This window comes from Erinaceus europaeus, chromosome 2 (genome assembly GCF_950295315.1).
Source record: "Erinaceus europaeus chromosome 2, mEriEur2.1, whole genome shotgun sequence".
Classification (NCBI taxonomy): Eukaryota; Metazoa; Chordata; class Mammalia; order Eulipotyphla; family Erinaceidae; genus Erinaceus; species Erinaceus europaeus.
Genome location: NC_080163.1, coordinates 94,770,178 through 94,791,721, shown reverse-complemented (window position 1 = coordinate 94,791,721; position 21,544 = coordinate 94,770,178). Strand labels below are relative to the sequence as shown.

General features: G+C 36.7%; 1 pseudogene; it reads left to right on the top strand.

Annotated features, from left to right (window-relative positions):
* Positions 1-14,332: 14,332 nt before the first annotated feature.
* LOC103113466 (dnaJ homolog subfamily C member 12-like) lies at positions 14,333-15,487 on the top strand (annotated as a pseudogene).
* The last annotated feature ends 6,057 nt before the right edge of the window (positions 15,488-21,544 follow it).

Below are 21,544 nucleotides of genomic sequence, written 5' to 3'. Positions count from 1 at the left end.
TTTGGGGGAGTGTTTGCCCCTCTTCAACTTTCTGGAGTAGTTTAAAGGTAATTGGTGGTTTTTTTTTTTTCTTTGAAAGTCTTATAGAATTGGTTAAGTCCACCTGGGCCTGTACTTTTATTGTGGGGAAGACTTTTGATTAACTGATTTAATTTCTCTACTAGTGATTGGCTTGCCTAAGCTATCTACTTCCACTGGGGTTAGGCTTCACAGGTAGTATGATCTTAGAAATGCATTCATCTCTTCTATGTGGGTCAATTTATTTACAAATATTTTCATAATAGTCACATATGAGTCTTTATCCCCATCTTTGGTTGTTATTTCATCTTTCTTAGTCCTGATTGCTTTTATCAGCTTTCTCTCTTTTTCTCTTGTAAGCTAACCAGTGATTATAAAGAATTTTACATAATGGTTCCAAATAACATTGAAGAAACAATTTAAAAAATATTTTACTTATTTATTTATTAATTGATAGAGACAGAAATTGAGAAGGAAAGAGGAGGGAGAGGGGGAAAGTAAAAAAAGGAGGGGGGAGAGAGAGATAAAGGGACAGAGACAAAGATGGAAAAGAGAGAAAGACATGTAATATTGCAGCAGAGGGCTTGAACAAGGGTCCTTGTAAACTGAAATATGTTCACTTAACCTGGTACACCATTGTATGGGTTACAATTTTGAGATTAATTGGACATAATTAGTATATAATTGTGTATCTGTATGTGTATGAAAAAAATTCAGACAGAAAAAATTATTATTATTACTATTATTATTATCCCTGAGATCTCATGAATATGCAATTTTGACTCTCTAGGATGACTTTTCCAGAGAGATTAGAGTAGAAAGAAACATCACAGCTTCCATTATTGCTTTAGTACTCCAATTTGGCATCATGTGGTCTTATACCTGAGGGGTATATATGGCAAGGCAGATAACCCACTACGTGAACTATCTTTCCAGCTTCCAGACACCAACAGTATTTCTTAGGTGAAGGTACTTGCCATACATATCCTCCAGGTACAAGACCACAGCATGCCAAATTGGAGTGCTAAGGCAATGACAGAACTTGAAGGCATCATGTTATGAGAAACAGGTCAAAAGCAAGGACAAATACCAAATAATGTCACTTTTCATTAGAATTTAGAAATAAGGACAGAGAGAGGAATTACAAGGTGAAACTTGGACTGTGTTTGGTGTATAGCACCGAAACAAATGACTCTTGGAAAAGAAGGAGGGAGAGGGTGTAGGAAAACTTGAGGTACTGTTATATGATGCATGAGAAGATGAGAAATTGTACCTATGTGTCAAGAACTGCACTGTATTAACTTCCATATAAAATAAGTTTTGTTTATATAATTATAAATAGTAATGTGCATTTTTCTACAAATTATTTCTAGTAGTTGAAATTATTTACAGGAGAAAGAAAAATTGGAGTACATAAATATTCTAAAGTATTACATTATCTGATAATACTTATAGTACATTTATAAGTGTATTTATAAAACTACACTTCTCATAACTTCAACTACAATAGTCAACAACAAAAAGAAAATGTCCATGTATATGACAATAGCCTAATGCCCAATTTAAATGCTATACTTTAAACTTAATAACTACATGCCCATGTTCAGTATTAATAGCTTAATTAGATGCTTTAGAAGAAGATAATTCTCTTTGGAATATAGTTTAATATTTTCTAGTAAATGAAATACAATATCAAATGAATGCTTGTCTAATTTTATAAGCAGAATCCAAAATATATATATATTAGCATGAAGGTAAAAAAGTCAAAATAAATGAAAGTTCCACAAATATAAAGCAATTTAAGAATGCTTACTTTAAATGATTGAGATTTACATAAAGATAGGTACAGGTTAACTGACTAATTAAAATGGAAAAAAATTAATAAGAATCCTTACAAAAATATTAGAAAATTCCATTCATTAATCTGTATTAAATCATTCTATAAATGTTTGAATTAATTTATAGTGATCAGTAATAACAAATTTTATTTCCATGACCAAACTCTAGTTTGGCACTTCTTACCTCATCTAGGCATTGACTAATCAATTCCCACATTTGTTTCTGAGTTGATATGGCCAGAATCCCTTATCCTCAAGGTAATGTCCAATCACCACAGCATATATTCAGAGAGTTTGGTGAAGTTCTAACCACTGACTTCCATCAATTATTATTATTATTTTCTTTTGCCTCCAGGGTTATCGCTGGCCAGGGCCTACAGTATGAATGTAGTGCTCCTGGTGGACTTTTTTTTTTTCTTCATTTTATTGGATCAGACAGAGAGAAATTGAGAAGGGAAGGGAAAGAGGGATAGAGAAAGACAACTGCGGACCTGTTTCACTGCTTGTGAAGCAACTGCCCCCACCCCACTCCCTGCAGGTGGGGAGCCAGTGGCTTGAACCAGGATCTTTACATGAGTGCTTGTGCTTGGTAGTAGTGTGCTTACTCCAGTGGTCCACCACCTGAACCTTTTCCATCAACTCCTCATCATTCAATTTTCTTGTTTTATTCAGCAATTAACTCAATCTCTCTCCCCTACTAGAAGGCTCATTTGCAAAACTTGTTAATAATGTCTTCCTATCTCTCCATTAACAAGTAGATCCTCTTACCATAATGTTTTCATACAAATAAATAAGCAGAGACTATATTTTTAAAAATGTTGTTTTGGATATAACATAAAAATGCACCATTTTATATCTTACTTAAACACTGGTAAATAACAAATGTACTGTCATAATTTACTTTCTTGCCCCCAAAACTTTTAATTTAATATTTTTATATCTACATTGATGTTAAGTTGAGACATAATGAAAAAAAATTAATGCCAGTCAGTATTGGTTTGTTATTTAAAAATAATACATACTTCTACTAGCTTATAATTTTACAAATCATCTTTTTTTTTAAAAATTTATTTCTTTATTGGGGAATTAATGTTTTACATTCAACAGTAAATACAATAGTTTGTACATGCATAACATTCCCCAGATTCCCATTTAACAATACAACCCCCACTATGTCATTCATCATCTTTCATGGACCTGTATTCTCCCCACCCACCCACCCACCCCAGAGTCTTTTACCTTGGTGTAATACTCCAATTCCATTTCAAATCACCTTTTAATAATATGAGAGGGGAAAATAGATGGATTTTCTCAAGTTTTTTCCATACATAGACTTCAGTTCTGAGTATATATTCCTTTAATCTAAACAAGGTATCAAAATCCCCTGCCATACCATAAGTCAGAGCTGAACAGTGCTCTACTTAAAAAAAAAAAAAAAAAAAAAAAGGAGTCAGTGGAGCGGTAGCACAGTGCACGTGGCGCAAAGCGCAAGAACTGGCATGAGGATCCCAGTTCGAGCCCCCGGCTCCCCACTTGCAGAGGAGTCACTTCACAGGCGGTGAAGCAGGTCTGTAGGTGTCAATCTTTCTCTCCCCTTCTCTGTCTTCCCTTTCTCTCTGTTCTATCCACCAACAGTGACATCAACAACAACAATAACTACAACAACAGTAAAAGCAAGGGCAAAAAAAGGAAATAAATAAATAAATATAAAAAAAGAAAAAAGTTTTAAAATTAGAAAAATGATTAAATTTGAAACTGGGCTTAAATTGTTATTGCATTTCTAATAATAACTTTAAAAAATATTAAATCACCTATACTCTTACAGCAGGAAGACTAGAAGCAACCAGTCTAGTCAATATATAAGACACAGTTGTTTGAAAATAGCATTAAGAGACATAAATCACGGTAAGGTCTTGTGTGCTACAGTAAACCCTAACCATGGGATTTTCAAAGTAACCCAAGTTTCCAAATAACTTGATTATAATAATAACTATCTATTGCCTTCTTAAACTCTAAGACAGCAATAAACCTTCCTTGTTCTCTGTAAAATCTGTGTTGCTCCCAGTCCTAGAACCTCTGGGGCTTTGATGCTTCTCTTGATTCATACCATTTGATACTGCATCTGCTGATCTCAACAAAACAATGTAACTAGTACCCACTGGACATGCTTTTTTGGAGTGCATTCAGAGACTCCAGGCCTGGGATATCAACCCTCCAGCTCCAACACTCTAATGAGTACCTTCCTAGCTAGTTACAGAAGATAGATATAGACCAGGGCCCATGGGATAGGGAATATGTGCACATGTATCATAAGTATATTTATATACTTTAAAGTAAAAGTGCACAATAGTCTACAACAAGTGTAGCAAGAAAGTAGAAAGATCCAAAAAAGACACCATAAACTACTTAGTCAAATATTTACTACTTAGGGGGTCCAACAGTAGTGTAGCAGGTTAAGCATACATGGAGTCCCACCCTACTAGGGAAAAAGAGAGGCAGACTGGGAGTATGGACCGACCAGTCAACGCCCATGTTCAGCGAGGAAGCAATTACAGAAGCCAGACCTTCTACCTTCTGCAACCCACAATGACCCTGGGTCCATACTCCCAGAGGGATAGAGAATGGGAAAGCTATCAGGGGAGGGGGTGGGAAATGGAGATTGGGTGGTGGGAATTTGTGTAATTGTGCCCCTCCTGCCCTATGGTTTTGTTAATTAATCCTTTCTTAAATAAAAAAAAAGATATATATCTTAAAAAAAAAAAAAGCATACATGGCGCAAAGTGCAAGGACCAGCTTAAGGATCTCTGTTCAAGCCCTTGGCTCCCCACTTGCTGGGGGCTCACTTCATGAGTGGTGAAGCAAGCCTGCAGGTGTCTATCTTTCTCTCCTCCCTTTGTCTCCCCTCCTCTCTTGATTTCTCTCTGTCCTATTGAATAATATCAGTAACATCATCAATAACAACAATAATAATGACCACAACAACGATAAAATAATAAGGGCAACAAAAGGGAAAAAAAATAGCCTCCAAGAGCAGTGGATTTGTGGTGCAGGCACCTTACCCCAGCAATAACCCTGGAAGCAAAAAAAAAAAAAAATACTACTTAGACCTAGATATCCTCCTCACGTACTACCTATTTCACCTGCTGATAAATTAAAGGCTATAAAAGCTGGATAATTGCAAGAGACCACACACTTTAACACACTTTCTATTGGTTACTACCAGGCCAACCCATAAGCTGGGGCCTTAGTTTTTTTGTATTTTTTTTTTTTTTTGGTTTTCTTTTGTCTTTCTTACCTATAAGGTTATTGCTGGGGGTCAGTGCTGGAACTATGAATCCACCGCTTCTGTGGCCTTTTTTTTTTTAATATTCCCTCCAATTTTCATTTAAGACAATGCATTATCTACTTAAAATATAGTGCTTATAAAGTGCAATGTTTCCATGTGCATATGTTGCATATTCAAATATCAAGAATGCAGCTTTTACTAAAGCAATGTGTCCTGGAATTCCGATTCCCCAGAACCCTTCCCCACTAGTGAAAGAGAGAGGCAGGCTGGGAGTATGGATCAACCAGTCAACACCCATGTTCATCGGGGAAGCAATTACAGAAACCAGACCTTCCACCTTCTGCATCCCACAGTGACCTTGGGTCCATACTCCTAGAGAGTTGAGTAGGAAAGCTATCAAAGGAGGGATGGGATATGGAGTTCTGGTGGTGGGAATTGTGTGGGGGTGTACCCTTTTTATACTATGGTTTTGTCAATGTTTCTTTTTATAAAAAAAAAAAATTCTAACCTTAATCATTTATAAGCTTTAATTGCCTCCAATACACATTTCAACCCTCACAAAGCAAGCAGTAAGCAGAGCTAGTCATTAGTAACAAAATTATCTTTAAAAAATTGAATTTCTCTGGTGGAACTGGCTGGGACCATACACATACACAATTTCATCACTCTAGCCACTTTTTTTTTCATTCATATACACAGACACAGAGAAGGACACTGTGTAGAAAATATACCATGTACCAGGCTTCCTTCTTGCCTTATCATCTCCCAGGTTGTACTGCACTTGAACTTAGGCCACATGAAAATCAGTGCAAGCACAATGTTGAACAATCTCTATAGCCCTTACGGTTCTCTTCTTTCATTTTTATAATCAACCAACTCATGATTGCTGCATAGCATAGAGAATGGGTTCCTCTTTTTTGTATAATAAAACCATTTTATTAATAATTATAATTTTTCAATTATGACACTAATGTGATAAAATTTATGCTACAATGTCACTGTAATTAATACTAGATTATTTTAGAATTAAAGTTTTTTTTAAAAAAAATTAAATCCGGAGAAAGTATTGAACTTTCTCTGGAAGATAGTTGGGTAAGAAGCACTAAGAATCTAAACAACCCTTTCCAGTAAACAACTACTGTACAATTCTGCTGACATGAACTACATAGTATTGTTAAAATTACACACAAACTAAGAAGAATGGTGGACTGCATGGGGTATCTATTGCAATATATTGCAAAGTGTTTTCATTAGCTTTTATTGTTTATGTGAATGAATCTGTGTATGAATGAATGTTTAAGCATTCCAAGTCCTGATGTTGGGTGGGAGTACACCTGGTTAAGTGCACATAGTACAAAGTACATGGACCCACACAGTGATCCAGGTTCAAGTCTCCACTTCTTATCTATAGGGGGGATGCTTCAGAAATGGTGAGACAGGTCCACAGGTGTTTTTCTTTCTCTTTCTCTCTTCCTTTGTATCTTCCACTCTTCTCTCAATGTCTTTCTATCCTATCCAATAAAATGGAAAAAATGGTTGCCAAGAATAGTGGATTCCTAGTGTTGGCAAATCAACAGTGTTAAGTTAGATATATGCCATTTAACTACTGAATTTCCACATATTTCCTTATTGAAAGTCACAGACAAGATGAATACCTTTTGTCGCATTTTGTTACATCATTTAAGAATTTTAATTATTTCCAAAGATGATGACTTGAAGGCAGCTGCTTGCATGAGCTCCAACAACAGCGGCTGGATAGGTAGAATATTACACTGTCAGCAGGAAGGTGAAAAAGGTGTCCTACGTGTGACACCAAGGAGGTGACTATACTTCCACCTTGGGTTAAAAAAAGTAGGAAAAAGAAAGGAAACCTTCTGATTCTTCCTGAAGTGCACCCCTCCCCCCCACAACCCAAAACCAAACCCCAGGGGCTGGAGAACTGCTACTAGCAGGCTCCCTGCTAAGCATGTTTTTTTACCAAGATTCCTGGCTCAACAGGGGTGTCATTCCAATTCTTTTCCTATTTGATTTCTTTCTCTCTCTCTCTCTCTCTCTCTCTCTCTCTCTCTCCTCTCTCTTTCTAAGTGGAAGGAGCTCTAGTTGAGTAACAAAATATCTGACCAATCAGAGCCTCAAGTTTTTTTTTTTTTTTAAATTGGCAGTCTTTTCTCAGGCTGCCTGAGCTAATCCTGAGCCCACCAACCTACAGGCTCACTGTTCGGGTTTTTTACTCTATTTTATTTTATTTTATTATTACTATTGTATATATGCATGTCCCTCTCCCCCCTCCTTCAGGTTGACCAAAATTAACTATTATTGTTTTTTCCATTGCTAGGTGACTGGCTGTCTTGTCCATTGTGAGAGAAACTTCTCTGATTCTCTTCCATTCACTCTCCCCTTTTTTTCTCCTCCTAGCTAATTAAAGAAAAGAAAAAAAAAAACACTTTCCTTTCACTGCTCTTTTTTTCTTTCACATCTTCTTTTCTTCTCTTCTCCTTCTACTGCATTTTGAATTTGCTGATACTCGTGAATTATTTTGGGAAAGAAATCTGACTCAGAGTGGACTCTCTATGTGTATCTCTCTTCTCTACTTCCATTTCTCCTCTTGATAATCCTAGAATTTACAGTGGACAGTAGATATGCATAATTGTCCATTCTTGCTTTCCCTTTTTTCCTTTCTCTTTCTCATTCATTTAGACTTGGTTGCTATTTTTTCTTGTACCTGAGGTGTTGATTGGCTAACTGGTATTGATTAAACTGCATCAATCCATGATTCAGTTACTGTTGTTGTAATCTCTGAGGTTAGTGACAGTATTTGTCATAAAAGTGTTTAGCACATCATGGCTTGAACTCAAAATACAACAGTTGAAGAACTACAAAACAGAAAAATAAAAACAACATCAATTAAAAAAAATGGTTAGATCAAGAGCAAATAAAACTCAACCACAATGAATCAAGACAGGATCCCAGGAGAAACACTAAATCAGTCAGAAGTAACCATATATAAGAAAAGTATGCAAGCAATAGTAAACCTAATACTCACAGAAATGAAGACAACTATGGAAGAAAGGGCTATCAGAATTAGGGAAACAACAGATGAGACTCTCAAGGAAAATATAAGCTACCTTGAGGTAATCAGAGAACTGAAAGCTGAAATAGCTGAACTAAAAGGTCAATTAGCATAATAAGCTAATACTATAACTTAACTGAAGAAAGAAACTAATGGAAGGGAAAGCAGGCTAACAGAAGCAGAAAACAGAATTAGCCAGACAGAGGATGAGCTAGAGAAAACTAAATAAGAGGCAAAAGAGCTCAAAAAGAGATTGAGAGACACTGAAAACAACAACAGAGACATATGGGATGAACTCAAAAGAAGTAACATTCATACAATTGGCCTGCCAGAGGAAGAAATAAAGGAAGGGGAAGTAAAAATTCTAGAGAAAATTATAGAAGAAAACTTCCCAGACCTGAACAACAGAAAGGACATTAAGATTCAAGAGGCCCAGAGAGTCCCAAACAGAATTAACCCAGACCTGAAGACACCAAGACACATCATAGTTATAATGAAAAGAAGTAAGGATAAAGAAAGGATCCTAAAGGCTGCAAGAGCAAAACAAAAAGTCAAATACAGGGGAAAACCCATAAGACTATCAGCAGACTTCTCCACTCAAAGTCTAAAAGCCAGAAGAGAATGGTAAGATATCTATCATGCCCTGAATGAAAAAGAGTTTCAACCAAGGATAATATATCCTGCTAGACTTTCATTCAAACTAGATGGGCGCATCAAAATCTTTTCAGACAAACAACAGTTAAAGGAGGAAACCATCATCAAACCTGCCCTGAAAAAGGTTCTAAAAGGCCTCTTATAAACAAGAACATCACCCTAATAGTTACATATATCAGAACAAATCAAAATTATTGAATAATGGCACTATAATACATTAAAGCCTTAACAACAATGAATATCAATGGTTTAAACTCACCAATCAAAAGTCACAGAGTGGGAGGATGGATAAGAAAACACAACCAACCATATGCTGCTTGCAAGAATCCCACTCACCCAAGAAGACAAACACACACTTAAATTGAAAGGATGGAAAACTATCATACAGGCTAATGGACCACAGAAAAAGGCAGGAACAGCCATTATCATCTTTGACACAATAGACTGTAAATTAAATAAAGTAATAAAAGGTAGGCAAGGCCATTACATAATGATTAGAGGATCAATAAACCAAGAATATTTAATAGTTAATAACAGCTATGCATGCAATAAGAGACCGTCTAAATACATCAAACACCTACAGAAAGAACTACAAAAATACATCAATAGTAATACAATAATAGTCGGAGAATTTAACACCTTCCTCTCACACTTAGAAATCAGAGAATCAACAAAGAAACAAGAGAATTAAATGAAGAGATGGACAGACAAGACCTCGTGGACATTTTCAGAGTTCTTCACTCCAAAAAACTTGAATACACATTCTTTTCAAATCCACACAACACATACTCAAGAATATATGACATCTTAGGCCACAAAGACAAATTCAAGAGCACTGAAATCATCCCAAGTACCTTTTCATACCACAGTGGAGTAAATCTAACATTTAACAAACAGAAAATTACTAAAACACACAGAATTTGGAAACTAAACAACATAGTGCTTAAGAGCCACTGGGTCAGAGAGTCAATCAAGCAAGAAATTCAAACATTCCTGGAAACAAACGAAAATGAAGACACAATCTACCAAAATATTTGGGACACAGCTAAAGCAGTATTAAGAGGGAAACTCATAGCCATATAATCACATATTAAAAAACAAGAAAAAGCCCAAATAAAGGCCCTTAACTGCACACATTAAGGACTTTGAGGAAGAGGAACAAAGGAATCCTAAAGCAACCAGAAGGACTAAAATCACTAAAATTAGAGCAGAAATAAACAACATCAAAAATAATAACCATACAAAAGATCAATGAAGCCAAATGTTGATTCTTAGAAAGACTGAAAAAGATTGACAACCTCCTAGACAGACTCACTGAAAAAAAAAAAAAGGGAGATGACTCAAATTAATAGAACTGTAAATGATACAGGAGATATCACAACTGAGACCACAGAAATACAGAAAATAATGTGTAACTTCTATGAAGAACTATATGCCACCAAGGTAGAAAATCTGGAAGAAATGGAAGAATTCCTAGAAACATATGCCCTTCCAAAACTGAACCAAGAAGAACTTCAAAACCTAAATGCACCAATCAAAGACAAAGAAATTGAAACTGCTATTAAGAATCTCCCCAACAACAAAAATTCCAGGACCAGATGGCTTCACAAACGAATTCTAAAAAACTTTCAGGAAACAGTTAATACCTATAATTATAAAGCTCTTCCACAAGACTGAAGAAACAGGAATACTCCCTTCCACCTTCTATGAAGCCGACATCACCCTGATACCAAAAGCAGATAGGGACAAAAACAAAAAGGAAAAGTATAGACCAATATCTGTGACGAACACAGATTCCAAAATATTAAACAAGATCCTGGTCAAATGGATACAGCATTATATCAAAAAGATTGTTCATCATGACTAAGTGGGATTTATCCCAGGAATTCAAGGGTGGTTTAACATACATAAGTCAATCAATGTCATTCACCACATCAATAAAAGCAAACAAAAACCCACATGATTATCTCAATAGATGCAGAGAAAGCCTTTGACAAAATCCAACACCCATTCATGCTCAAAACCCTACAAAAAATGGGTATAGATGGGAAATTCCTTAAGATACTGGAGTCCATATATAGAAAACATACAGCCAACATCTTACTCAATGGACAGAAGCTGAAAGCATTCCCCCTCAGATTGGGTACTAGACAGGGCTGTCCATTGTCACCATTACTCTTCAACATAGTATTGGAAATTTTTGCCATAGCAATCAGGAAAGAGAAAGAAATGAAAGGAATAAAGATTGGAAGGAAAGAAGTCAAGTTCTCACTGTTTGCAAATGATATGATAGTATACATAGAAAAACCTAAAGAATCCAGCAGAAAATTACTGGACGTTATTAGGCAATATAGCAAGGTGTCAGGCTACAAAATTAATGTACAAAAATCAGTGGCATTCTCTATACAAACACTAAATCTGAAGAAGACATCCAGAAATCACTCCCATTCACTGTTGAAAAATCAATAAAATAACTAGGAATAAAGCTGACCAAAGAAGTGAAAGACTTGTATACTGAAAACTATGAGTCACTATTAAAGGAAACAGAAACTGATACCAAGAAATGGGAAGACATCCCATGCTCATGGATCAAAAGAATAAATATCATCAAAATTAACATTCTCCCCAGAACCATATACAAATTTAATGCAATACCCATCAAAGTTCCACCAAGCTTCTTTAAGAGAATAGAATAAAAACTACAATCATTTATTTGGAACCAGAAAACTCATAGTATTGCCAAAACAGTATTGAGGAAAAGAGACAGAAATGGAGAAAAAGAAACAAAAAGATATGTGCACACCTGTGTTCATAGCAGCACAATTAGTAATAGCTAAAACCTGGAAGCAACCCAGATGCCCAACAGCAGATGAGTGGCTGTGAAAGCTGTGGTATATATGCACAATGGAATACTACGCAGCTATTAATAACAATGAACCCACCTTCTCTGACCCATCGTGGATAGAGCTAGAAGAAATTATATGAAGTTAGCTAAGTCAGATAAAGATGAGTATGGGATGATCCCACTCATAAACAGAAGTTGAGAAAGAAGAACAGAAAGGGAAATTCAAAGCTGGAGTTGATGGAATTTGGAGTATGGTACCAAAGAAAAAACCCTGGTTGGAGGGTGAGGGTGAATGTTCAGCTTCATGGGACATTGAGGGAGGGGATATGGAACACATTCTTTTGGTGGTAGGGATGGTGTTTATGTATACACCTATCAATTTGCAGTCATATAAATCACTATTTAATTATTATAAAAACTAATTCATTTTTATGACTGAAAGAGAAAGACAGAGGGACAAGGGTACTGCTCAGCTCTAAGTGTGCCAGGAATTAAACCTGGGACTTCCAGGTAGTCACAGAAGCAAGTCAGTGCACTCTTGCTGTGACACCTCTCTACCCCATAGTTTTTCTTTTCTTTTTGCTACATATAGTCATCAGCTGACTCATTAGAACTAAAAATGCTAACTTTGTGACATTAATCCTTGAATACTAGGTGATGTCATTATTAAATACAAATATACTTTAAAATAATTAACATTTAAACTATATTGATGATAGGATTTATACATAATTAATGTATTATTCTCAGGTAACTGTTCTTATTGAATATACTAGTGCTGTTATGAATGAATGGGTGATACCAATTGATGTTTGAAACTTGAATCCTTCTCTAAGAACAAGTTTCCAATTTGGGAAAGGGAGCTCATGAAGATATAGAGAATGAGAAGGTAAAAGGGTGTCCTCTATGGTGGCTGTCCACTTGAATATGAGTGCAGAAATGGGAGGGTCAAAAGCATGAAAGTTTGGTTTTAATTTTATATTAATATTCTACAAAAAATCATCCTTTCACATCTCAGTGAGAAAGCTCATAGAATAAGAAGGATTCATGTACTTAAGCCGAGGGTTTCATTAAAATTGACCACATAGAAAACTAAAGAAGGAAGAGAAAAAGGCCCAGTGCCCAGAGAAATAAAGAAAAGTACTGGAACTTCTTTGGCAGGACTTTGCCTGAGTAGTCAGTCCACAGATGTACTCTGTGAACTCAAAGGACAATACAATATATATATACACAAATGACTTTTAAAACGAAGAAAATTAAATCTGTATTCTTACCACCATCCAGAATCAAGTGAGAAAAAGGTGGAGACAACTAATAATTAATCCAGCCTATCACCAGAAATTGATTAACACTTATATTACTGGAAGAGAGATTCTTTTGGTATATGACTTTAATAAGACAACTTAATTTTTTAGTGAAAAATTGCTTCCCTATATGGCTATTTCTTAGTAGTATGCTTCATTTTATGTTGAAGCTTCTGAGGGTACAAAGAAAATGTTCTCACCTCGATCCATTAATGTAATCAATTACATCTTTGTAATCTTTGAAATAAAGACTATGATTATTTCAGTATTTCATGGCACAGGTATATATCTGTGGTCTCTACAAACCACTAAAGCAATGTTTTTTAACTTTAGAATGAGCAAAATTAGTTACCTTTGCTTTGAATATAGTGTCAGTGGCTTTACCCTCAGGGTAAGATAAGTTGTTCAAATAAATAATAATAATTTAAATAATAATTGTATCATTTTAATAATATATATTAAATATATGAAGAGAGAGGGTAAATGGGGGAGATAAAAAGAGAATAGAAAGAAAAAGAGATGGGAGTTGGGCAGCAGCGCAGAGAGTGAAGCACACGTGGCATGAAGCGCAAGGACTTGCCTAAGGATCCTGGTTGAAGCCCCTGGCTTCCCACGTGCAGGGGAGTCTCTTCACAAGAGAATGAAGCAGATCTGCAGGTGTCTACCTTTCTTTCCCCATCTCTGTCTTCCCTTCCTCTCTCTATTTTTCTCTGTCCTGTCCAACGACAGCAGCAACAATGACAATAATAATAACCACAACAATGATAAAGCAAAACAAGGTCAAGAAGGGGGGAAGAATGGTCTCCAGGAGCTGTGGATTCGTGGTGCAGACACCAAGCACTGGCAATAACCCTGGAGGCAAAAAAAAAAATTAAGTGAGTGTACCCCTAAATTTGACAACAGCTATTTCAGTTGTACCTTCTTTTTATTGATCTCATTTCTTTTTTTTTTTTGGACTGTATAATATATGTACAGAGAAGATGTCTCTATATATGATGCAAGATAAGGTTTTTAAGCTCAGTAAATTTAATTTTATATTTATTTCGTAGGTGGCAACATAATTCCAGAGATCCAGTGAGAAGTATAGAGTGAGAGATACTTGCACAAAATTCATCAAGAAATTTAAGATGATTATAGCAGAACATTAAACCAAGATTGATGCTGTTAAACTCTATAGTGGAACACTCTATACACATTGTATATTTTTATTTATAAGTGTATATATTTTCCCTCTTATTTATCAAACTCTTCATTGGTATTTTAGGCTATAAATTTTCTACGATCATTGGTATTACAGAATAATCTTCCGGATTATTGAACAGTGGGCTGACTTGAGCCTAGTTATTACTGTTTGGAATGTGCTGCTGCAAGTCAGATTTAAAAGGGGTTTTCCTGCTACTCACTAGTTCATTGTGCAGATTCTTGCAGGGGGAAGAAAAGCTGAATTAATCTAGATGGACGCAATACTGAATTACAGGTCGGAAAGTACTGAAGATTACTATGCCTTACTGGGCTGTGATGAGCTGTCTTCGGTTGAACAAATTCTGGCAGAATTTAAGGTCAGAGCTCTGGAGTGTCACCCCGATAAGCATCCTGAAAACTCCAAAGCTGTGGAGATGTTTCAGCAGTTGCAGAGGGCAAAGGAGATTCTGACTAACGAAGAGAGTCGAGCCCGCTATGACCACTGGCGAAGGAGCCAGATCTCCATGCCCTTCCAGCAGTGGGAAGCTTTGAGTGATTCTGTGAAAACGTCAATGCACTGGGCTGTCAGAAGTAAGAAAGATCTGATGCTGGAAGACTCTAATCAGACTCATACTAATGAGGCTGAAAATGAGGAATGGAATCAGCCAGGAGACATCAAGAAAGAGTTGGTGGCGTCAGCTGAGCAGAAAATGGAGCAAAAAGAATCCGAGTAAGTGGAGAATTCATTCTCCCCACAAAATCCAGATTCTCCAAGTTTTTCAGATATGAACTGCAGGCACCTCCGTTTCCGTTGGTCTGGGGATGTTCCCTCAGAGCTCCTGAGGAAATTCAGAAACTATGAAATATGAAATGTATTTCATGGAAGAGAACAAGAGTATCCTCTGTGCACCTGGCTTACAGTATTTGTTTAGATATTTAAAAAAATCCTGTTTGTATGTAATGATTGTGAATCGTTAAGTGCCAATTAATTGCTTCATCCTTGAGTCCATTCTCACATTTCTTTTAAATGAGACCATTTTAGAAGACTAGTTTCTATATTTGAATAAATTAAAGTTTCTATGTCCAGAGTAGGTTGTACCGTGTTCATTTACTCTGCTGTTATTTGTAAAAAAATTCATTTGGAGTCTAATGTATTTAAATGTTTTATTGATATGCTGTGATCTCTACTAGTGATGTATGTACAAGGAATATTTTCTGACTTTGGACTTAAAAATAAAATGTGAAATTACTTGTGTAAATCCCATGGAATGAAATAAATAATTTTCCCAATATCTATAGAGTTTACTACAATTCAATTGGCTTTTTAAAAACTTTTTTTTTACAAATTTTAATAATTAAAACTTAAAAATAATGAGGAAATTTGCTTTTACAAGATTCTTTTTATATAGTAATTGGTGAATTTATTAGTTGTATTCTTTTAAAAAAATTTTATTTATAAAATGGAAACACTGACAAAACCATAGGATAAAAAGGGTACAATTCCCACCACCAGAACTCTGTATCCTATCCCCTCCCCTGATAGTTTCCTGTTCTTTATCCCTCTGGGAGTGTGGACCCAGGGTCGTTGTGGGATGCAGGGGGTGGAAGGTCTGGCTTCTGTGGTTGCTTCCCCACTGAACATGGGCATTGGCAGGTCGGTCCATGCTCCCAGCCTGTCTCTCTCTTTCCCTAGTGGGCCGGGGTTCTGGGGAGGCGGGGTTCCAGGACACATTGGTGGGGTTGCCTGACTAGGGAAGTCTGGCTGGCATCATGTTAGCATCTATAACCTGGTAGCTGAGAAAAGAGTTGGCATGTAAAGCCAAACAAATTGTTGACTAATAATGAACCTGAAGGCTGGAATAGTGCAGAGGAAAATTTGGGGTCTCTATTTTGGAAATAGATAATAGGCCTATTTTAGGTCTATTTCAAAGGGCCCATGACTGTACTAGTTTTTCCTGAGCCTGACCTCTGACATGCAGGTGGACCCAAGTTATTGTCTGGGAGATGATGTCATGGCTGGATAAAGCGCTAGAAAGCTGAATCAGGGAAGAGAGTAGCTCCCAATTATGGAAAAAGTGTATAAATTTTGTTTACTGTAAACCCCATTGATTGGATCTGGGGCCCATATTCAGCTTAGGAGCCTATGTGACCTCTGCATCCCTGTAGGTCTATTAGTTACGTTCTAACTATGAAAATACAACTGTTAAGTAACATACCTTTGAAAAATTATTATTTTTAAAGTACTGACTTATTTGTTTATGTTACTTTTGAATTTTAGGATGTGGCTATGTCTGGCAAGTAAGCCACTGAAAAAAGGGATAAATCAGAACTTTAAAAAATTTTGTTTATTTTATATTTGTAATTAGTAGTGGGTTGCAAGAGTGTAAGGTTACAGGGTATAGTTTCACACCACACCCACCCAAAGTTCTGTGTCCCCCACCCTCCTACCTCCAAACAGATAACAACTACCATTGTCCTCACAAGGCTTACAAACAGTTTGCTTGCTTGTGTGTGTGTGCTTTGCAAGTTTATGTATATCAGTTCTGTAGATTCCACATGTAAGTGAAACCATCTGGTAGTTGTCTTTCATCTCTTATTCCACTTCTTCTTATTATTCCACTAAGCATAATCTACTCCAATTATGACTAGTTTATTTATTAATGAGAGAGAAAGAAAACTAGAGCATCGATTGCCCTGGAATACGTAATGCAAAGGGTCAAACTTGTGATCTCATGCTTTTAAGTTCAGTAGTCTACAGATGCACAGCTTCCTCCCAGTCCACAACACATCCTTTTCTTCCTTCCTTCCTGTGGGACTATGTGAAAGCTTGTAGAGCTTAGGGGAGCTCTTCCATCCTTGGATGGAGGTCTGGAAAAGACACCCCCTTGTTAGCCTCTCTCACAGAGATGATCAAAGGGGAAAAGGTCTCCCAGACTCAGTTTCCCCTTATTAGACTCTCAAGCCCACAGAGATCTCACAGTTTCTCCCTGCTAGCAGCAGGACACATGGCTGCCTGCTTTAAGGTTCATTCAAAGTTCACATAGTCACTCAGAGTTCACATAACCACCTCACTTTTGATCACTAAGGAGAACATACTCCATAAAACACCTCCTTGACATCAGACAGTGAAGCCCCCAAAAACAGTATTTCCTTATGGTCTTTGATATGTTGATTTACAGCAAGCCTTGTTTATCTTCTCTCTATCTCACCCTGCTGGTTTAACCCCTATGCTTCTCTCAAATGCCTTTAGATAATTAACCTGTTTGCATCATGGAGAATAATTGTCTTAACCTTTATGTATCACATCAATTCTTGTCATACCAGCCTCCTACCGTAGGGGCAAGCTGACCTTTAAGAATCCTGTAATTTCTGATGTATTTGAAAAATGTTCTTTGTTTGAATCTCTATTTAAACCCAAGCCCACATTCCAATAAATGAGAGTGTTCAAATTCTAAAAAAAAAAAAAAGAATAATCTTCCATCACATGAAACACTCATTTATTTATTTCATACATTTTGTAAAGTTTATGTTACTTTCAATAGGGTTAATTATGACAAATTTCAAGTATACTAGATTAACTATAAAGGGAATCAGATGGATGTAGTTCTATTTTTGTAAAACTTTATAGGGGCCACGTGGTGACGCACCTGGATAAGTGCACATATTATAATGCGTAAGAACCCAGATTTGAACTTCTGGCCCCTACATGCAAAGGTGAACAAATGGTGGAGGAGGGCTGCAAGTGTCTCTCTGAATTTGCTTCTCTACCTCCCCTTCCCTCTCGATTTCTGTCTGTCTCTATTCAATAAATAAGTAAAGATTAAAAATATGTAAAAACTTTATTAATCTTATTTGATATGACAGAAATTCAGAGGGAAAGATGGATAGAGAGGGAGAGAGACAGAGAGATATCTTAAACCCTGCTATACCACTCATGAAGCCTCTCTCCTGCATATGGGGACTGAGGGTTTGGACATAGGTCCTTGTACATTGTAGCATATGTACTTAAACATTGCCCAATCATGTGGAAGTAGTTCAAATGTATTTACAGCCTAAGTAAACAAACTAAAAACAAACTATCTAAACACATCAAGATTAGAAAACTTACTTCCCACAACCCCTGAAAAATAATGAAATTGAAACCTGGGGCAGGGTGGTGGCACACCTGGTTGAGCACACATTACAATGCACAAGGAACCAGATTTCATCCCCTGATCCCCACCTGCAAAGGGAAAGCTTTGCGAGTGGTAAAGCGGTTCTTCAGGTGTCTATCTATCTCGCTTCCTCTCTATCATCCCCCTTCCCTCTTGATTTCTAGCTGTCTCTATCTAATAACTAAATAAAGATAACAATATTTTTTTAAAAAAATAAGAAGCTGAAACCTAAGAAAAATCACAACAGCTAACAACTAAACTTTCAAAAAAGTTATCAGATCTCTTGATTTGCTTTTGTTTCCTATAAATGTTTCTAAATTCTGTTGGAATCACCACTCAATTTGAATAAATATTTGCTCATAAAAAGACTGGAATAATTTAATTTTCTTCAATGTATCTTGTAACAATAACTTGTGCATAACTTTGATGAATAATTGAATTTATTGACACTAGAATTTTACTAAAAAGTAACATTTCTATTCTATAGTAAAATATAAATAATGTTTGCTAAGTTTAATATATGCTAGATGTTATCAAACAGATTTGTAGTTGTGGAATTTGCCAAAATTCTCATTGGCAGTGGTCAAATAGTAACAAAGATTGAAATTCTGTGCTGGGGGAAATCCAGATAAAACAATAAAAAAAAAAGAAGAAGAAGAAGAACATCATAATACAATCCACAAAGTTAGAGGGAACTCACTGAGAGGCAGGCGTGTGCAAAAAGGCATGTGGAAAGGGGCTAGGTGAGCAACATGCAACATGCAATAGAGATAGCTTGAAGCTGGAGATATACAAGCAGCCAGGGGAAAGCAGATGCAGCTATTTTCAAACATGTGCTCTCATTGAGTTGTGGGCAGCAGTGTAGGGGTAGCAGAGACAGCAGAAAAGGATGTCCAGAGGACAGAGTGCTGTCTGGAAAATGAAAATACAGCCATCCAGGCTGTGGGCAGCATCATTCACACCACCCATCTCAGATGGGGAGCTGGAACCACAGCCATGGAAGACAAATGAAGCCATAATGAAAAGCCCACCTCACACTGACCTGAAAAACAGGAAGACTTTCCCAGCCCTTGCCACACCACCACATATAAACAATACAGATATAGTAGCACCTGCTGGCTAAATAGCAGAAACTACACCCAACTGAAACATGGCTATGATCTCAAAGTTCAGCATCTTATATGTAGAAAACATATCTGAGGTTGATTACAGAAAAAAAAAAAATTATGGGTGGGGCAGTGGAGCACTGGGTTAAATGCACATGGTACCAAGCTCAAGGGCACGTGCAAGAATTTGGGGTTGAGTCCCCAGGTCCCCACCCACAAGAGGGAAGATTCATAGCACTGAAGTAGGTATGTAGATATTTGTTTTTCTGTCTCCCTCTTTATCTCCTTCTCCTCTCTTAATTTCTTTCTGTCCTACCCAATAAAATAGAAAAAAATGGCCACCAGGAGTAGTGAATTCATAGTGCCAGCACTGAGCCCCAGCAATATCCCTAGAGGCAAAAAAAAAAGTGACTATAGAAAGTAAATTATGAAGATAGTCCAAGACACCAACCATAGCATACAAACACAAATTAAGCACTCCAAATATCTCTTCATCAAAGAGCTAAGAAATTCCAAAAGGAAATATTGAAATTAAAGGAAACCCTGGACAGCATGAAGGCCTATATCAGAGGACTTTTATCCAGAATAAACCAATTTAAGGATAGAATAACAAAAGATAAAACCACCACACTCTTTAAAGAGTGTAGAGCTACTGAAGAAGAAATGTTTACTAAAACTCAAAGTAATAATTTGTGAAATAGCAGATTCCACCAGAAGAAAAAAAAAAAAAACTGTTATTGGAGTATCTGAGGGTGAAGACATGGAGAAAGGAGCAGAGAGCATATTCAAAGAAATAATTGCAGGAAACTTTCCACATCTGGGCAAGGGTCAAAATATAAATGTAGAAGAAAGTGAAGGGAAACCAAAACTACTAAACCCCATAAAGTCAATGCCAAGACACCACAGTAACAGTTTCAAAAGCAAGAATAAGGGAGAAATATTGCAGGCTGCATGGAAAGGAAGAATCTTATATAGAGAGGCAGAACCATCAGGCTCTCACCAGATTTCACAAAACAAACCTGATAGACAAGAAGGAAATGGAATGGTATTTTTAAAATACTGAGATAAGAATTATCAGCCATGGGAGTCAGGCTGTAGCGCAGCAGGTTAAGCGCAGGTGGCGCAAAGCACAAGGACCGGCTTAAGGATCCCGGTTCGAACCCCGGCTCCCCACCTGCAGGGGAGTCGCTTCACAGGCGGTGAAGCAGGTCTGCAGGTGTCTGTCTTTCTCTCCTCCTCTCTGTCTTCCCCTCCTCTCTCCATTTCTCTCTGTCCTATCCAACAACGACGATAACAACAATAATAACTACAATAAAGAAAACAAGGGTAACAAAAGGGAATAAATAAATAAAATAAAATATTAAAAAAAAAAAAGAATTATCAGCCACATGTACCATACCTTGCCAAACTTTCCTTCAAGTATGATGGGGAAGTCAAAATATTTCCAAAGAAACAGAAACTGAAGGAATTCACCTTCAATAACCCTTTCTTGCAAGAATTACTGAAATGAGTCCTAGAGGAAAAGAACTGCAGGAACTCTAAATCCAAATGAGGTAATTTGTAGTAGAATGTAAATTGGAACTCAAACAACATCAACAAGAGGAACAAAAATATAGGAAAAGGGAGAGCAAAAAAGACAGTATATAACCAGTACTGGTGAGCCAAGGCCAACTATTAAAGACATAACAGAAACTCTAAAATCTCAATCTTTTCTTCACCTTCACAGGAAGCAGAAAGAAAAAAAAAGTTTTGGTCATGAAGAGAGGGACAAATACAGGATGACTCCACATTTAGGTGGGACTCTGAAGACAGAGTTAGAAAGGGAGAACAAGGGATGAAATTTGTCCTGGGGGTGGCGTGCTGCACCAAAGGAAGGAACACTGGGGATGGAATGGAACAGGTATGTGGAGAAAGGCTGTTTGGGGTCCTTGATGAGAGAAGATAAAAATATGTAGCAGACGCCTATATGCAGAACTAAGAAGTTAAACACATGTATAGATAAATGTACTGTGATTCATTAACCCCCAAATAAAAATTAAAATAAACAAATAAATAAGTAAGATGTTTTAGGACTGGAGAGACAGCAT